Source organism: Taudactylus pleione, unplaced genomic scaffold, assembly GCF_031769625.1.
Source record: "Taudactylus pleione unplaced genomic scaffold, aTauple2 ptg000179l, whole genome shotgun sequence".
In the NCBI taxonomy this organism is placed as follows: Eukaryota; Metazoa; Chordata; class Amphibia; order Anura; family Myobatrachidae; genus Taudactylus; species Taudactylus pleione.
In genome coordinates, this window is record NW_028284581.1 from 18,265,240 (window position 1) to 18,284,723 (window position 19,484).

The 19,484-nt window shown below is 43.4% G+C and overlaps 1 long non-coding RNA gene across 1 annotated transcript; it reads left to right on the top strand.

Moving 5' to 3' along the window:
* Nucleotides 1–7,937: 7,937 nt before the first annotated feature.
* Nucleotides 7,938–10,682, top strand: LOC148519941 (uncharacterized). Its single transcript, XR_015878894.1, has 3 exons — nucleotides 7,938–8,048; nucleotides 9,525–9,577; nucleotides 10,192–10,682. It is a non-coding gene; the product is annotated as an uncharacterized LOC148519941 (long non-coding RNA).
* Nucleotides 10,683–19,484: the final 8,802 nt, after the last annotated feature.

Consider the following 19,484-nt stretch of genomic DNA (forward strand, 5'->3'; position numbering starts at 1 on the left):
TCAGCCAGTGGCTACACAAATTATCAATTATTCAGCCAGGGGCTGCATCAATTATCTATTCTTCAGCCAGGGGCTATACCAATTATCAATTCTTCAGCCAGTGGCTGCACCAATTATCCAGTGTTAACTCATCTTACTTCAGCCAGTGGCTGCCCCAATTATCTATTATTCAGCCAGTGGCTGCACCAATTGTCAATTCTTCAGCCAGGGGCTGCACCAATTATCAATTCTTCAGCCAGGGGCTGCACCAATTTATCAATATCAACTAATCTGACTTCAGCCAGTGTCTGCGCCACCTATCAATTCTTCAGCTAGTGGCTGCACCAATTATCAAGAATCATCTCTTCTTACTTCAGCCAGTGGCTGTGCCAACTATCAACTATCAATTTTTCAATCCTCAAGGGGTACCCCAATCATCATCTTTGCACAGTCCTCAACTCGATTTATCAATCAGTTTTGAGTCAGCTATCTGGATGCAACCTTTTGGCCTTAACTAGATGAAAAAATCAATACAGTGAGCTGTGAGGTGGTCAAAATTGACTGGAAATGAGTCCAAAACCAAACCGAAAAACAAAACACAGAGGTGATGTTTTGGCAAACCGAATCCAGATCCAAAACCAGGGAAGATCCAGATCAAAAAACCAAAGCACATCTCTAATATATATATATATCAGTGGTGGCTCCAGAGGTGGGGCTGCAGCGCAGTCCAATATTCAAATAGGGGAGCTACACCAACTACCAGTGGGTCCTGGTTGGCGATGTTTGGAACATTTGGGGTGGCAGTTTTCATCCTGACATAAATGCATAGCCATTGAAACATTGACATGTTTATTACAGCATTTCTATTCTGACATGCTAGTGCATATATATATATATATAATATATATATATATATAGATGGCTGTGTGGACCGGCACTCTGCTGTACTGTCAACACTGGTGCTCCTGTGCCCTCCGTGCACTGATGTAAATAAAAAAGATTAAGTTTTAATGTGGCACAAAGTGTCACATCTCCAGGTGATGTGACACTTTGTGCCACATTAAAACTTAATCTTTTTCAAGTCTCCTAGTGCCACTGTTTATTTATTATTTATATATATATATTAGAGATTAGCGGGTCTGGTTCTCCGAGAACCGGACCCACCCAAACATTGCAATTCCAAGTTGGATCCAAGCCCAGCTCGGGTTTTCCGCATGACTCGGATCTCAAAACGAGGCGATACGTCATCCTCCCACTGTCAGATTCTCACAGATTTTGGATTATATAAAGGTCCCCATGATCGGCGCCATTTACACTCCGGCTGCAGAGAGAGAAGCTAACAGATGTGTAGTCACTGTCAGTCACTGTTGCTGTGTTGTCTATAAAGGTACTTAGGCTGCAGTATATAAAGGGGGGCTTCTTTCAGTGGGTGCTGCAGTGCTGTGTCACTTGTCCTGTCAATTAACTGTGACTGCTGCTGTGTTGTTGTCCTGTCCATCAGGCTAGGGCTGCAGTCCATAAAGAGGTGCTGTGTTGTCCAGTAAGGTGCTCTGTCAATCATTGGTGCTCTTCCCCAGTGTAAAAAAACTGCTTTTTTTTTGTGTGTGTGTGTGTGTGTGTGTGTTAGCGCTATTATTGTTTAGTGACACTGCGTACCAGAATGAAGTTTATCATCCTTGTATTTGTGACTCTGCTTTGCAGGGGGTCTGTCCACACTCAGCAGGGGTGCTTTGTTGTCTATAAAGAAGGGGTGCTGTTTGTGTTGTTCTTTAAGGGGCTGCTGCCTCATTCAGAGTTGCTCTTCCCAAGTGTCAAAAAAAATAAAAGTGCTTTTTTTGTGTGTGTGTGTGTGTGTTAGCAATTTAGCTGCGGTATTATTGTTTGGTGACACTGCCTGGCAGACCGCAGTATATGGTCCATGTATTGTGACACTATAAGTCATAGTGCAGTGACACTAAGTGGCTGCACAGTGTGTTATTCTTTTGTTGTTCGTAAAAAATCTTGTGACACTGTAGGTCATTAATACCGCATTGTAATATTTAAAATTAGTACAAATTGATATATGTGCTGTACCCAACTTCATTTGTATTTGTTGATATGGAGAACGATCAGTTGAGAGGAGAGCAGGAACCATCTGCTAGTGCTGGGGCTGCTGCCAGTGCCATCAGTCATGACAATACTAGTCCATCTACCTTATCTACTAAAGCCGATGCCCAAGGGCATACAGGGCTTAAGTCAGGGCATCTAAAATCAAGAATCAATCTTTTACAGTGGTAAAGAAAAAAACATCAAAGGGAAATTTAGCTGCAGAAAGACATAAAATTGGCAATATGCCTTTCACCACATGAAGTGGCAAGGAAAGGCTAAGGCCTTGGCCTTTATATATGACCTGTGGTTCTGCCACATCTGATGACGTGAGCACAAGTTAACATGCTGACATAGAAATCAAGGATGCTTCTGTGGAAGTGCACCAGGATGAGCCGGATATTTGTGTAGCTGATGTTAATAAGGATGTTGTTGAGGAGGATGTTGTTTGTGTAAATCAGCCACCAGTGGAAAAAACAGTTATTGCCCATGATATGGAAAAGTCCATTGTCATGCCTGTGCACAAGACAAAAAAATCCATTTCTTATGTGTGGAAAAATTTCTGCCCAAATCTGGACAACTATTGTCAAGTCATCTGTACCCTTTCTAAAGCCAGAGTAAGAAGAGGTAGTAAACTTAACCATCTAGGAATCTCCTCCCTGTTATGTCATCTGCAGCGCATCCATCCAAAAAGTTTTTGTGTTTTGTGTTCACTCATTTTCATCACCAGTGGGTCTTTTGGGAAAGTTTAGTTTTTTCTCGGCAGATGCACTTACTGGAGAAACTGAAGGAGAAAACATCACTGCATCATGTGCCTCTTGAGCTGACAATTTGCTTACCAACAGCTCTTCGCATCTCTTCAGATCTGTGTCCATTGGGAAGACACTGTATGACTTAAACCTTATATCTGAAATTTTGTGTTTGCTCTGTTCAGCTTGTCCATATATTTGTGGTTAAGTGAACAGTGGGTACAAAAGCTTTTTGGAGGCCACTAATTAAGGTTTTTTTTAATGTCCCTGTACAGGTTGGGAAATTGCTTTTGTAGTGAAGAGGAATCTTGATGGGATTTGGCAGCAGGGACACAGGACCTCAATTAACTGTCTAAAACCCACTGCATTATTGGCAGATCTTGGATGCACATCTAATACCAACATATATGTTATGGCATCAGTGCTTCACTATGCAACTGGATGACTGCAACTGGATGACTGCTGTCATACTTGATCCCCCTTGCAAAGGATTGTTTATCAGTCAATTGTTTTTTAAAGTACCTTCTGGGATGAAAATCCACTCCCAGCAGCAGCAGGTGTAGTGCTCAAGGATTCTTTTGGGTCAAGGACTGATGTTAATGATTTAAATATTTTTTGTAAATGCCTCCCCTTCCCTCCTCCCTCATAAATTTGCTTTGGAATCAAAAAATTAAATAAAATTTACTACTAATCAACCTTTCCTGCCCTGCCTTCAACTTCATACATGATCCAACTCTCTCAGGCCTCTTGATTAATGAAAAAATACTGTGTTTCCTGATGTGCCATGTTGGAAGTTGAATGGCCATGTGTTTGTGCCACCCACTGCTGCCGCTTAGCTTAGTCAGCCAGCTAGCTTGGTGCAAATTTTGGGCCTAAACCGGATTAAAACAATATTGTGAGCTGTGAGGTGGTCAATATTGACTGGAAACAAGTGGAAATTAATGTAATTGAGGTTAATAATGCTGTAGGAACAAAAAAAACAAATGATGTACTAGTTTTTATCATTTTTAAAAAAAAATTTACAGATCCAAAACCAACACCATAACAAGCAAGGGGCAGTTTTGGCAAAACCAAATCCAGATTCAATACACGAGGAGATACAGATCCAAACCCAAAGCCAAAACACGGGGGTTGGTGCACATCATATATATATATATATATATATATATATATATAATGCTTAAACTGTATCCAAGGAAACAGGCAACAGGCAGCACCAACCAGCACACCAGCTTTGTAGCAAAAAAGACAAACATTTATTTCAATGCAAAAAAGGCATATAGCTGCATTCCATCCATGTAGATAACATAATGATACTTATCATATCATAGTTGTTGTAGGCATATTGATAGCTCCCAGCCCAGGGGGGTTGGAGCTGGGGGCGGGGAGCTACCAATATGCCTACAATAACTACGACATGATAAGTATCATTATGTCATCTACATCGATGGAATGCAGCTATATGCCTTTTTTTAATTGAAATAAATGTTTGTCTTTTTTGCTACAAAGCTGGTGTTCTGGTTGGTGCTGCCTGTTGCCTGTTTCCTTGGATACAGTGTAAGCATTATATTTGAATGATTAATTACCTTGCACCCATTACATAACATGAGGTCTGCGATTTTCTATGGACTATTTTATATATATATATATATATATATATATTGTGGTGACAGGGGTGGTCTTTCACCTGAATTGCCCACATTCTAGTGGGACCAGCTCCCTCCGGGTTTTCTGGGCTGCACAGCTCAAACTGGAAATATGGAATTCTGGGTTTTGCCAGGTTGTCCAGAGCCATCAGTTGGCAGCACAGGAAGGGTTTAAAGCTCTCACACACCATTTGCACATGGCTCCTGATGCTGAACAAACTGGCCAGGTGATAGGCTGGGGTTGGTGGTTAGCATTAGGGTGCCAAGACCTGGAGGGTCCAAGGGCTATTCTGGGAGAGCATGCCCAAATTGTGGCTGCAAGCCACTGCTGACTGATTAGCACAACGTGTGCTGATGCTTTTATGTTTGTTTGTTTATTTTATTATTATGTGCCTGTATGTGTGCAGGCCTAACCTCACATATGCTTTACCAAAAATACTTGCCTGTCTGGAATCCTCAAATCTATACCCCATGTTAAATGTGGTGGCCAATACGGGGACCTCTGCACTGCTTTGTCACAGTGCATACGGCAAACTGCTTCTAGTGTGGCAAAGGTACTGACAAGGCAGATCATTCGGTATATGTGAGTATGGTTGGTGAACCAGAAAAAACACTGTTGTGTTAAGGACATTGTGTAACATGCATTACACTGTAATGGTGCGTACACACAGAGCGATCAGCCAGAAATACAATATCACTGGCTGATTGTCTTGCACCCTCCCTGGTGTGCTGAATGATCGATATCAATCATTCAGCACACCACCAACTTACTGATGACTACAGTAACCTGCAATCAATGATCACGGGTACCTATAGTAACCTGCTCGATATCAAGCAGGTTGGCCAGCATGTTTGGCCAATGGATCATATTGCTATCATCCATACATGCTTGCGCATTGCTGGTCATTGGTAGGGAGCAAAAAATGCATGATTTGAAAGATTATGATATTAACGATATTGTTATTTAAATCGTGCATTAATATCGCTCCATGTGTATGCACCATAACTTGCTGTGCAAAACTTTGGGTTATGTGTGTACTGAGAAAAAAAAGTTACTTTGCTTTGTTATTACTAAGGTGCTTGAGATATAACAAATGCTGATTAGTATCTTCACCAGCAAATATGCTGTCTAATTAAGTTCACCTGTTCACTGAGCAAGCGCAAGACACACATATTACTGAGGTCTAATTAAGCACTGCAGTGCTGGAAGAATAAAAGCCAGTTTTTTTTCCTGTGTTCTGTTTAACCACTGTATTGCTGGAGGAAAATAAAAGCAGTGTTATTTTTTCTGTGTTAAACGTAAATTACAATTGCTTTGCTGAAGAAAGAGATATTTATTTGTGTAAACTGGCTTGTTATCTAAAAGCACCTACACATGTACATACCCCTCCCATTATAAAAATGGAGGAAGTTTTTCAGACCAAATAGTAAATTTGTTGGCCTCTCACCAAAAGACAGAGGAACGAATGTTACAGTTAGTGACCCAGTCAATGGGCACAGCGGGTGCTGGGCATCTGATGAAAATATCTGCCTCAGATGACCCAGAGGCATATTTGAGAGGGTGGCACAGCATTTATAGTGGCCACCAGATACTTGGGCTGATAGACTTGCCCCCTATCTTACTAGTGAGGCTCAGAAAGCCTATGCTGATTTGTCCTCTGCTGAGGTGGAGAAATATGACCTAGTCAAATGTGCCATTCTAGCTAGGTCAGGTCTTACTCCTTCTGGGAAGGCACATCACTTCCATGAATGGACCCTACTACCAGGGGTCCCTATTTGGAAGAAAATTGCAGAACTCGCCATATGAAAAGAGTTGGCTCCAGCCAGAAGACTGCCCTGCCACTCAGATTGTAGAGATGCTGGTTATTGACCAGTGTATAAGAACCCAAGGGCAGAGTATGCAGTGCTGGGTCATACATGCAGATCCTCAGAATTTAGAGGAATTAGTTACAGTATTAAAGTAGTATGAGACCGCAGGAAATATGACAAGAATGCCTAAAAAGAAACCAGGGAATGAGTGACCCATTAATATGGCACCCTTTTGACCTGTGACCGTGAATGTCAACCATCCTCAAGGAAATGCCACTAGAGATGCCAGGGTAATTTTCTATGAGTTCGGAGAGCCAGGTCATATAAGACGGGATGTTCCAGAAAAACTGATCCTATGGAGTGTGGGGTTGCTAGTATGAATGCTACATACCCCGCTTTTTGCACAATGGTACCCCTGAATTTCAGACCCCAGTTAATGTCATAAACTGTGTTACTAAATAGCTCCCAGCTATTACAGACTCAGGGAGTGAGCTAACCCTGATCTCAGAACCTTTCCTGCCCAGGCCAGTGGAAAATGTGCCATGGTTAGTGAAGTACTCTGTGTTCATGGATCCACAGAAAACTTTTCGTGGGTGCGAGTGAGCCTCACAATAAAGGGGCACGCTTATGAGGTGGTTGCTGTGGTTAGTCCTAAGCTCCCCTATCCTATCATATTGGGACGCAATTTCCCAGGATTTGTTGAGCTCGTGAAGGAACCACAAAGACAACACCAATGTAAAGTCTCCAAGACCCTACCTCCAAATAGGGAGAAGAGTAGAAAAGCATTGCCAGTTCTCTTTGGAGAGGGAACCTCTGTGCAATTAATATCTGAGGAAAGAAATCTGCAACACTTAGCCCAGTTATGGCCAGACAGAAATATTTGCAGATGTTGCCATGGATGTGCTGGAAACCACCACACCTTGGGTTCCTGGGGGCCGCTCTAGTTAACTTGGCCCTACAGAAGTTCCGCTGGCGGACAACTTGTCAGCAAAACAGCGAAAAGGATCAGAAGCCTTAGTTCGTAATAATTAGGATGTGTTTTTTTCCCTGCCAGGGGACACTGCCTTAATAGAGATGGGATAAATACAACTGAAAGAGTCAACATAAAGCAGTGACCGTATTCCTGCGGCACAGCAACAAGCTTTCCAGCAAGAAGAAAGTCTGGTCCCTGTACTTCTCGTTAGACCACTCGGATGTTGCACTGGCTCTTTGAGGGATACTTTGCCTGCTGGGCAGTGGAAAAGAGCAGAGCCCAGTGTCCTCAAAAAAAGAAGGATTGTTGCTCCTCTGGCAGAACCCACTACATTCAGGGGGTATGAAGAAGACATGTCTGGAAAGGTGGTTCATAGGCTGAATGTTCTCAGCTATTGCAAAAGGAAAAGTGCGCTTCCCCAAGCTTGGAAAAGCAAACAGGGGGGATGTGTGGTGAGAGGGGTGGTCTCTCACCTGTTGGGATCAGCTCCCTCCAAGGGAGAGGAAAACAAGATTGACACATTCTGCACCTACAATAAAAGTTTGGAATTCCGGAATTTCTGGGCTGCACAGCTCAAACTGGAAATATAGAATTCCGGGTTTTCCAGGTCGCCCAGAGCCAGCAGGAAGTCGGCAGCACAGGAAGGGTTTAAAACTCTCATACACATGTTGCTCATAGCTCCTGATGCTGTATAAACTGGCCAGGTTATAGGCTGCAGGTTGTGGTTAGCATTAGGGTGCCAGGACCTGGAGGGTCCAAGGGCTATGCTGGGAATTTCTATTCTGACATGCTAGTGCTGGCAATGGGGTAAGGTTATTTTTGGTATAAAGGAGTGCCAGATTTTTGGATAGTGTGTGTATGTGTGTATATATATATATATATATATATATATATATATATATATATATGTGTGTGTATATATACACACAGTATATATACTGTACATTGGTCAATATATTATTGAGGAGGCCAGGAGATATAACATTACACTATTTAATGAGTGGTCTGTAACTGCTATATCAGTCAATCTTTTCATTTGTCTATTACATGTGTTGTCGATAATATATCTGTCTATATGTGTATCTGTCGATCTTTGTGTAGTCGATCCAACATCTGTTGAAATTTCATTAGTGGCGATCTTCTATATGTCTATATTTTAGTGTAGTTGATGCTTTGGTTGTCAATCATTACTGTCGGTCGATCGTTAGTCGATCTAATGTTGTCGATCTTTGTATTTTAGATGTTATTATTGTAGATGAATGGACCGGATACCATTGCAGCAGCCTTAAAGTCAGTGCAGAAAGGATGGATAAAAGAAATGTCAATATTGCACATGTCTGTCTTTAAGATTGGGGTATAACATTCCAATAATTTACATCACAGCTGGACATCACAGGTTGCTAAAAAAAAGGACTTTTAAATGCAGTACTGTTCGTTGTAACCTTTATACTTTCTGAACCAGTTGTATTATCTCTGTTGCAAACTGGATTGATAATGCAATTCGATACAAACCTGTACAGTACTTTTATATATTTGCATCCACATATTTCTTAAGCTGCATACACACACAACGATTTTTTTAATGATTATCGTTAAAAGATATCGTTTAACGATAATCGTTTGCAAAAATCGTTCACTTTCTGAGTCAAACGATGAACGATTATCATTCATGCGCGTTCACTTTTGTAGTTTGTAGTTTGTCGTTTGTAGTTTGTAGTTCAGTCAGACTTGTCAACTCAACGATTTTCATTAAGGGAATATGCAAAAATCGTTTGTAGTTCATAAAAATCGTTCATGACATTTAGTAAATGAACAACTTTAGTAAACTATTTTAGTTAAGTTTTTCAAGGGAAAAAATCGTTTACTAAAATCGTTCATTAAAAAAATCGTGTGTGTGTATGCAGCTATAGTAATATTCTAATTATGTACATGAAATTAGAGTTCCAAAAAACATTTTGTGTGGATAAAAAGCTAAATAATAATAAATACAAATGCAGCTTCTACACAGAAGCTAAAATGATCAGCTAATGTGCATAACAACAATAAAAAATGTGCCAAATATGATAAAATTAGTTTAAGTAATAAATAGTCCTACAGACCCCATTGTCCCCAGGGTTAAGTTAAACTTTTCTTATCAACTGTTTTTTCTTTCTTTTCTTTTCATTTATGGTGCCCTAGACGGCATCCACGCATCGCCCGCAGTACTGGAATGCCAACCTGGCACTCTAGCACAGAGCAGAGCCAGCAGTGGTATAATCTACTAATGTCTTCTTTTCATTTCAGCCCTCCCTGAGAGACTCAGTGGCAGATTGTAGACTCAATTACTCTCATGTCAGGTGATTATCCTAAGTCTTAATGTAATCTTCCATTCACACATACCATATTTCAATTACGGCAGCTATGAAACAAGCTGTGTATTCAAATCACCAATCACCTTATCACTGCTGAACAATGTCAACTGTAAAAAACGCCAGCTGAAGGCAATTACACATGTGTTCAGAACCGATTATGATTACTCTCTGTGGTATTTGTGATGAGCTGGGGAATGTTCTGAAAATTTAATTTAATGACAATATGCTTGCTGTACAATCCATAATACCTTCTGAATCCAGCATGGGCCTATTAAAACTGATAGCAGCATATTATCACCAAACTAAAAAGCAGGACTGGGATGGTTACTAGATGTCTCTACAGGGAATGATAGGTAATTTCTCCACATATTTCTAACAGCAGAGGCAGACAGCTTACAATTCCAGCTGCACTGTGAAGGTGGTCCCTCCCTCTCCAGTTCTGCGTGCTACATTAAGGTGTTATACTGTAACTGCTTTGAAGAAGAGGACAGAGGATGTTACACTTAAGTTCAGTGACAACTACTATTGTTTTATGTTCTTAACCCTTGTGACCTTAATACGCAGTTATTTTGCTTACCAATGATTTCTCCCTTCAGCAGATCGCATCACCACATAGGAAGTCGCTTTATGAAGAAAAGATTATGACATACATACAATATGACATTATCTCATTGCCATTAGAGGTTGCACAGAGGTCTTTTCTAATGGTTACACCTATGGCTTTACTGCTAAAACTGTTTGCCTGCTTAATCACATCGACTGTGTTCTGGGCAGCTATACATTTGTAACGAGCTGAAGGCTGCAAATGGCGAGTGATTTACACAACATGTCTTTGAATTTAAATGTCCCCTCAGCTCCCACAATTTCATCGATTGAATAAATCATACCTTTTTTTGGGTTCTTAACCCCTTCCTACAGTGCCACTTTGCAAAATATGTTTTCTAAATGTCAAATGGATTCTACTGTCAATGATACCCATTCTATTCAATTGTACCTGTGTAAAACCATTTGCATACAACAGTATTAATCACTAAATGCTGTTTTATCATTTACAATCCTAATTCTTTCACAACGTGATGTTTAATGCCCACACAAGAAATAATACATACAATTTATATAAAATACCAAATGAAAGCCCTGTGTGATCAAAAAATGTTTTTGGGGAGGATAATAATTCAAGAAGTTATTCATAGCATAACTAACATACCAGAAAAAGTCATTCATGTGCAAATAAACATTTGGACTGGGATGTAATAGCCTGCAAATGTGCTGCAGTAGCAGGATTCTGGCAATATTCCAGCAAATTACAGAATGCCATTTTTAATAGAATGCCTAATTTATACATGTACGTAAACTGTACAATGTTTTTAGATATATGCATACTAGGGGTGAGCGGGTTCGGATTTCTGAAATCTGAACCCCCCCCCCGAGCCCCCCATATCCGAGGCCGATCCGAGTCAGGCTCGACTTTTCCCGCCTGACTCGGATCTGAAATCGAGGCAAAACGTCATCATCCCGCCTTCCGTGTCTCGCGGGTTTTGGATCCTATATAAGGTACCCGCTTTGGCGCCATTTTCTCACTCAGCTGTGGACAGTGAAGAGGGAGGGTGGGAATAAGGGCTGGCTGGGCTGTGTAGAGTAGTGCAGTGTAGTGTTGTGCTGTGCTGCGCTGTGCTGCTGTTGTCCATAGGGGCTGTGTCCACTCCTTCAAAGTCCATAGGGGCTGGCTGGATTGTGTTGTGCAGTCAGTTGTCCATAGGGGCTGTGTCCACTCCAAAGTCCTGTGCAGTGTCCCAGTCCTAAAGGGGTGCTGTAGTGATGTCCAGGGGGTGCTCTGTCCATCAGGGGTGCTCCCCCCAAGTGCAAAAAAAAAAAAAAATTTCTGTGTTTGTGAATTGTGTGCACTGTGGCTGCACGTGCATCAACAAAGGAGCAGAACCAAGCATGCGCCTGTGTCCTATAAGTAAAGGGCCAGCTGGCTTGTCCATTAAAGGGTGCTGTAACCCCCAAAGTACACTCCAAACAAAATAAAAAAATATTTTCTGTGTTTGTGAATTGTGTGCGCAGTAGCCGCACGTGCATCAACAAAGTAGTGCCAAGCGTGCGCCTGTGTCATAAGTAAAGGGCCAGCTGGCTTGACCATTAAAGGGTGCTGTAACCCCCAAAGTACACTCCAAGCAAAATAAAAAATATTTTCTGTGTTTGTGAATTGTGTGCACTGTGGCTTAATGTGCATCAACAAAGGAGCAGCGCCAGGTGTGAGCATGTGTCCCATAAGTAAAGGGCCGGTTTGCTCATTTCTTAAAGCGTGGTGTAACCCACAAAGTGCACTAGTCTCCAACAAAAATAAAAAATTATTTTCTGTGTTTGTGGGCGCCTTAGCAGCACGTATATATCAATATAACTTAAATGGAGGACCAAACTTTCTCCGATAAAAATAAAATAGGGAAAGATCAAGAACCACTTCCTCCTAGTGCTGAAGCTGCTGCCACTAGTCATGACATAGACGATAACATGCCATCAACGTCGTCTGCCAAGGCCGATGCCCAATGTCATAGTAGAGGGCACATACAATCCCAAATGACAAAGTTCAGGAAAATGACCTTGAAAAAAACATTTAAATCATCTGAAGAGAAACGTAAACTTGCCAATATGCCATTTATGACACGGAGTGGCAAGGAATGGTTAAGGTCTTTCCCTATGTTCATGACTAGTGGTTCAGATTCACATGACGATGGAAGCCCTCCTCCCACTAAAAAAATCAAGCGAGATAAGCTGGCAAAAGCACAGCGAAGAATTGTGCATTCTAAGGAGATATCACAAATCCCCAAGGAGAGTCCAAGTGTGGTGGCGGTTGCTATGCCTGACCTTCCCAGCACTGGACGGGAAGAGGTGGCTCTTTCCACCATTTGCACGCCCCCTGCAAATGCTGAAAGGAGCACCCACAGTCCACTTGCTGATATGCAAATTGAAGATGTCACTGTTGAAGTACAACAGGATGAGGATACTGGTGTAGCTGGCGCTGAGGAGGAAGTTGGCGAGGAGGATTCTGATGGTGATGTTCTTTGTTTAAATCAGGCTCCGGGGGAGACAGTTGTTGTCCGTGGGATGAAAAAGCCCATCACGGTCATGCTTGGACAGAAGACCAAACATTCCACCTCTTTGGTCTGGCAATATTTCTATCCAAATCCCGACAACAACTGTCTTGCCATATGTACCATATGTAAAGGTGAAATAAGTAGGGGCAGGGACGTTAACCACCTAGGAACATCCTCCCTTATACGGCACCTGCAGCGCGTTCATAAAAAGTTACTGTCAAGTTCAGAAACTTTGGCTAAGACTGTAAGCAGTCCAGGGCCACCTAAATCCCATTGTCCTGTTGTATCCAAGCGCCTACAAACCACACCACACCGTCAACTCCCTCCTCATCAATTTCCTCTTAGTCAGGATCAGAAGTAGTCCTGCAGGCCATGTCTCTGGCATGACTGACTCTCCTATCCGGGATTCCTCCGGAGGATCCTGCATTGCTATGCCTACTGCTGCCGCTGCTGCTGTTGCTGCTGCTGGGAGTCGTTCATCATCCCAGAGAGGAAGTAGGAACATCACTACTTTTACTAAACAATTGACTCTCCAACAGTCCTTAGCGAGGAGGATGAATTACGTCAGCAGTCATCCTGAAGCAAAACGTATAACTGAGGCCTTGACTGCTATGTTGGTGTTAGACGTGCATCCGGTATCCGCCATTAGTGCAGTGGGATTTAGACAATTGATGGAGGTAGTGTGTCCCCGGTTCCAAATCCCGTCTAGATTCCACTTCACTAGGCAGGCGATACCGAGACTGTACAGAAACGTCAGAAAAAGTGTCCTCAGTGTCCTGAAAAATGCGGTTGTACCCAATGTCCACTTAACCATGGACATGTGGACAAGTGGAACAGGGCAGACTAAGGACTATATGACTTTGACAGCCCACTGGGTAGATGTATCACCTTACGAAGCAACAATAGCAGCGTCACCAGTAGCAGCATCTCAGAAACGCCAGCTCGTTCCAAGGCAGGCTACGCTGTGTATCACTGGTTTCAGAAAGAGGCACAGCGCTGACAACCTCTTAGAGAAAGTGAGGGAAATCATCGCCCAGTGGCTTACCCCACTTAGACTCTCCTGGGGATTTGTGATATCTGACAACGCCACCAATATTGTGCGGTAATTACATCTGGGCAAATTCCAGCCCATCGCATGTTTTGCTCACACAATAAACTTGGTGGTGCAGAATTTTTTGAAAAGCGACAGGGGCGTGCAGGAGACACCTTGGGTAGCCCGAAAAATTTCTGGCCACTTTCGCCATTCAGCAACTGCGTGCTGAAGACTGGAGCGCCAGCAAACACTCTTGAACCTGCCCCACCATCACCTGAAGCCAGAGGTTGTGACACGGTGGAACTCAACCCTCTATATGCTTCAGAGGATGGAGTAGCAGCAAAAGGCCATTCAAGCCTATACATCCACCTATGACATAGGCAAAGGAGGGGGTATGCACCTGACTCAAGCGCAGTGAAGAATGATTTCCGTATTGTGCAAGGTTCTCCAACCCTTTCAACTTGCCACACGTGAAGTCAGTTCAGACACTCCCAGCTTGAGTCAGGTCATTCCCCTCATCAGGCTTTTGCAGAAGCAGCTGGAGAAAGTGAAGGAGGAGCTAAGATGGAGCGATTCCGCTCGGCATGTGGGACTTGTGGATGAAGCCCTTCATTCGCTTTGCCAGGATTCCAGGGTGGTCAATCTGTTGAAATCAGACCACTACATTTTGGCCTCTGTGCTCGATCCTAGGTTTAAAGCCTATGTGGTGTCTCTCTTTCCAGCTGACACAAGCCTGCAGAGGTGCAAAGACCTGCTGGTGAAAACACTGTCAGCTGAAGCGGAACGTGACACGTCAACAGCTCCTTCTTCATTTTCTCCCACAACTGGGGCTGCCAGGAAAAAACTTAGGTATCCGAAGCAACCCGCTGGTGGTGATGCAGGGCAGGCAGGACCAAGTTTGGACATCTTGTCCGGACTGAAGGACCTGGCAACAATTTCTGACATGTCTACTGTCACTGCATATGATACTGTCACCATTGACAGAATGGTGGAGGATTACATTGGTGACAGCATCCAAGTAGGCATGTCAGACAGTCCGTACCTGTACTGGCAGGAAAAAGAGGCAATTTGGAGGCCCCTGTACAAACTGGCTCTATTTTACCTGTGTTGCCCCCCCTCCAGTGTGTACTCCGAAAGAGTGTTTAGTGCAGCCAGGAACCTTGTCAGCGAAAGGCGTAGGAGGCTGCTTCCACAAAATGTGGAGAAGATGATGTTCATAAAAATGAATTACCAACTCTTCCAGGGGGACCAGCCTCCAGAACATACAGAGGGACCTGTGGTGGTGGATTCCAGCGGGGACGAGTTAATAGTCTGTGAGGATGAGGATGTACACAACACTGAAGAGGGTGAGGAATCGGTGGATGAGGAGGATGAGGACGACATCTTGCCTCCGTAGAGCCAGTTTGTGCAGGGACAGATTAATTGCCAGCTTGTTTTGTGGGTGCCCAAACGAACCAATCATTTCAGCCACAGTCGTGTAGCAGACCCTGGCGCTGAAATGATTGGTTTGTTAAAGTGTGCATGTCCTGTTTATACAACATAAGGGTGGGTGGGAGGGCCCAAGGACAATTCCACCTTGCACCTCTTTTTTTTTTTTGCATTATGTACTTTTTGGGGCCTAGTTTTTCAAACTGCCATCCTGTCTGCCACTGCAGTGCCACTCCTAGATGGGCAACGTGTTTGTGCCGCCCACTCGTGTCACTTAGCATGGCCTTTTTGACATAAAAACACTATTGTGAGGTGGGAGGTGTTCAGAATAGACTGGAAATGAGTGGAAATTAAGGTTATTGAGGTGAATAATAGTATAGGAGCAGAAAAACCAACACATTCTGTGATTCTAGCTGTTTTTATTCTTTTTTAAAAAAAAATACAGATCCAAAACACAAAACCCAGAACCCAAAACATGGAAGGGTGGTTTTGGCAAAACCAATCCAGATCCAAAACACGAAGAAAGATCCAGATCCAAAACCAAAACACAAAACATGAAAAGTGGCCGGTGCTCACCCCTAATGCATACGCAGGATCTGCACTGTACTTGTGCAGATCTGGGGATGTGATGTCGCTCACAGTGCCCCAAACATAATAGCATGATTGACATACTGTTAATATTTGGGGGTGGCAACGGGACAGCTAAACAGAGCATTCCAGAAAAATGTGGCATGTCGGCCCTTTTTTCTGGGTGTGCAGCTTCACTGGCCCTGAGCCATGCAGCATAATTTCCCCAGATGTCTGAGGGTAACTCATTTCTCCGATGGTCACACAGTTGATCCGATGGCTGCGTCTTTGGATGCAGCAGCGAATCAGAGAACCCTGCAGTGGTTTCGTAAGATGCCTCCTGTGGCTTTGCAATAATACTACAGCTGTGTCCACTTCTGAATCAGGTCCAGAGAGCAAATAGCTGCAAAAATGCCAGAAACCTGCCAAATATTATAAAAATCCATTGCTGCGAGTTTCCGCCAATATTTTCCCATGCTAAAGGTCCAAATAGTCAGAGGTAATAGACTGTAACTTTTTCAGTCACCAAAAATGAGATTGAAAAAAATCACAGAGTGATAGAGGTGCCATAGAGAACATTTAAAATTAATCAAAATATACAAAGAGCATGGGGTTCTCCTGATTTTTCTTCTTCCAGCAGTAGGCTTTACTAGCAGTGTGTGGGGGCACTGCAGAAGGGGGACACACTGTTTGGGGCTGATTGTACTATACTGTATCAAGCACCTGTGGACAGTGGAAATTGGGTTAATAATCTAGTTAATAATAAAGCTGTTTTGTTGCTGATGAACTACAGGTCCCATCAAGCCCTGTCATACTTGGAGAATTACAAATTCCAGAATGCCCAGATAACCAGGGGCATACTTATGTACTTTCCCAGAATGTCCTGGAGACTTCTGAATCTTGGGTGGCTTTCCCTGACACCCAGAATATAAGCAAGTCCCTCAGAGGCCATTTACCACTGTCACCAAATGAAGTGGGAATCCCGGGTGGCTTAATTACTCAATTCACACTGAATTCTATCATTATAAGCCCCATCCCTGCTTTATATTGCCAGGAATTGTGGCTTTGTATAATGGGGAGCAACGCCATGATGATGCAAATATGCTGCCATGCCCCTTTACCACCCACCTGCCTGCATCACACGAACCAGATCTCCCAAATGGTTGTTCCCTCCCGAAAAGGAAAACCAGGATATCGGCAACAATGACACAGGCAGGTTTTAGTTTTACACTGTATTCAATTTCAAAGACTTTTCGCAGGTTCGAAAAGTCTTTTAAAAAAAACGGGGATAACTTTTCACCACTGAATAGGTGGCGAAAAAAAGTGCAGAATTGGGGTTTAGGGGTGCAGGCTTAAAAAAATTAGCCTGCACCCATGGGAATGACATTTTAAAAATAACTGTGCCCAAAAAAAAAATAGGGACACCCCAAAAAATTATTAAAAAAATTGGGGTGGAAAAAAAAATGGGAAAAAGTGTTTAAAAATAGGGAAATAGGTTCAGGGCTATTCTGCTAGTATGCGGCAGGTGTATTCTAGAATAGGCTATTAGCGGCAGGTGCATAGTTGCAGAATTTTTAAAAACTTACTTTAGGGACATAAAAATATTCTAGTACCCATTTTCATGTACCCCAAATTTGATGGGACCACTTAAAAAATGAAAAAAATAACCTAAATGCTCTTCTGCAACACTCCTTCAATGTCGGGAAAAAAACACCTGCTGTGGCTATTTAAATCCCCGACTTTCATTTGCAGGCTAAAAAGGGGGTACCCATAGTGATCCCCCATGTTTTTACAACTTTAGGGGGTCCTACAATTTTTTCCAGGAAAACTTTGTAGTTTATCGCAAATCCCACTTTGCCAGGTCCCGTTTTCGTAGATTTTATATTGAATACGGGGCGCCCGATACTTTATCCCTGAAAAATCTCCGATGTGCAGCGAAAAGTCCAGCACAGACTTTTCGCTCCCATATTGAATACCCCTCTGAATCTTTCCAGGAGAATTCTAAGAAAAAAAAAGACAAACTTTAGAGCAGAAGGATATCCAGGAACCAGCAGCCATAGTTCTACTCGCCATGTAGATTAGATGTTCCGGGATTGAGTGCACAGAAGGCTGCTGCTATTAGAAGTCTGGCCATCAGGGGTGTATCTACCCATTGGCCAGGATGGCACTCGCCAGGGGCACCGCCCAAAGGGGGCGCCGCCGGCAGTGCCACCAGTAGCCAAGGGGTGGACAAGTCCCCCGGCCCCACAAGTGTAGGGCAGACCGCAGTGAGAGCGGTCTGCCCTACACAGTTTACAAACACGCAGCCGCCAGCAGCGGCTGTGTGTTTGTAGTAGGAAACAGCTAATGAGAGTCAGACAGACTCTGATTTGCTGCTGCGTCATCCGTGGAGGGAGCCAGCTGGAGCTCACTAATGAGCTCCATGACATATGACGTTTCTCCCATGCAGGAGAAGAGCAGGTGGGACTCTGACTGGACAGCGGCGGTCGCATCAGGAGCGGGGATCAGGTAAGTTATATATTTTTTCTTTGTGTGTGTGTAGGAGGGCACTGAAATAGGGGGTGGCCGCTACTGGGGGCAATTTATGGGGGGTGCGTGCTACTGGGGGCTCTGTATAGGGGTGGCCACTACTGGGGGCTCTCTAAAGGGGTGGCCACTACTGGGGACACTGAAATAGGGGGTGGCCACTACTGGGGGCACTTTATATGGGGTGCCTGCTGTATAGGGGTGGCCACTACTGGGGACAATTTAGGTGGGTGGCCACTACTGGGGGTAATTTAGGGGGTTGCCACTACTGGTGGCACTGTATAGGGGGACTACTACTGAGGGCACTGTATAGGGTGGACTACAACTGGGGTCTACTACTGGGGGCACTGTATAGGGGGGACTACTGGGGGCAATGCAGCTGGAGGGTTACTACTGGGGGCACTGCATGGGGGGCGCCAGTCCATTACATTGCCAGGGGTGCTTGGATCCCTAGATACACCCCTGCTGGCCATGATTGGTTGATACCAATAAGTTGTCTGCATATCCAGGAATGGGATTGGTCAGTTCCTCATGGAAGTGGGAGCAAGATGGTGGCACCCAGGAGTCACAGTTCAGCAACCACTGCTGCAAGGCAAGAAGGATCAGTGATGGCCTGAACACAGTAAGTAGGAGATGCAGTCCAGTGGTTTGTGACAGTAACTGCCTTTTACATGTGGCCTCTGGATACCTATTAGAAAGTCAAAAGAGAGAACTGCTGATGGAACATCTTAATTAAAGCAGGAGCAGGAACATTATAAGTAAAGACGTAGCCGACCCCATGTTTTGGTTTTGGATCTGGATCTCCCCTGGTTTTGGATATGGATTGGTTTTGCCAAAACCTCACCTCCGTGTTTTGTTTTTGTGTTTTGGTTTTGGATCTGGATTTTTTTTTTTTAAATCAAAAAAACATCTAAAATCACATAAAATTTGCCTTTTTTGTTCCTAGAGTATTAATAACCTCAATAATATTTATTTCCACTAATTTGCAGTCAATTTTGACCACCTCACAGCTCACAATATTGATTTGTTCATCTTGTTTAGGCCCAAAATTTGCACCAAGATAGCTGGCTGACTAAACTAAGCTGCAGCAGTGAGCAGCACAAACACATGGCAATGCAACTTCAAACATGGCACATCAGGAAACACTTTTATTATTCAAGAGAGGCCTGAGGGAGATGGAGTATGTATGTAGTTGAAGGTAGGGCAGGGACAGGGAGGGTTGATTGATAGTAAATTTAAT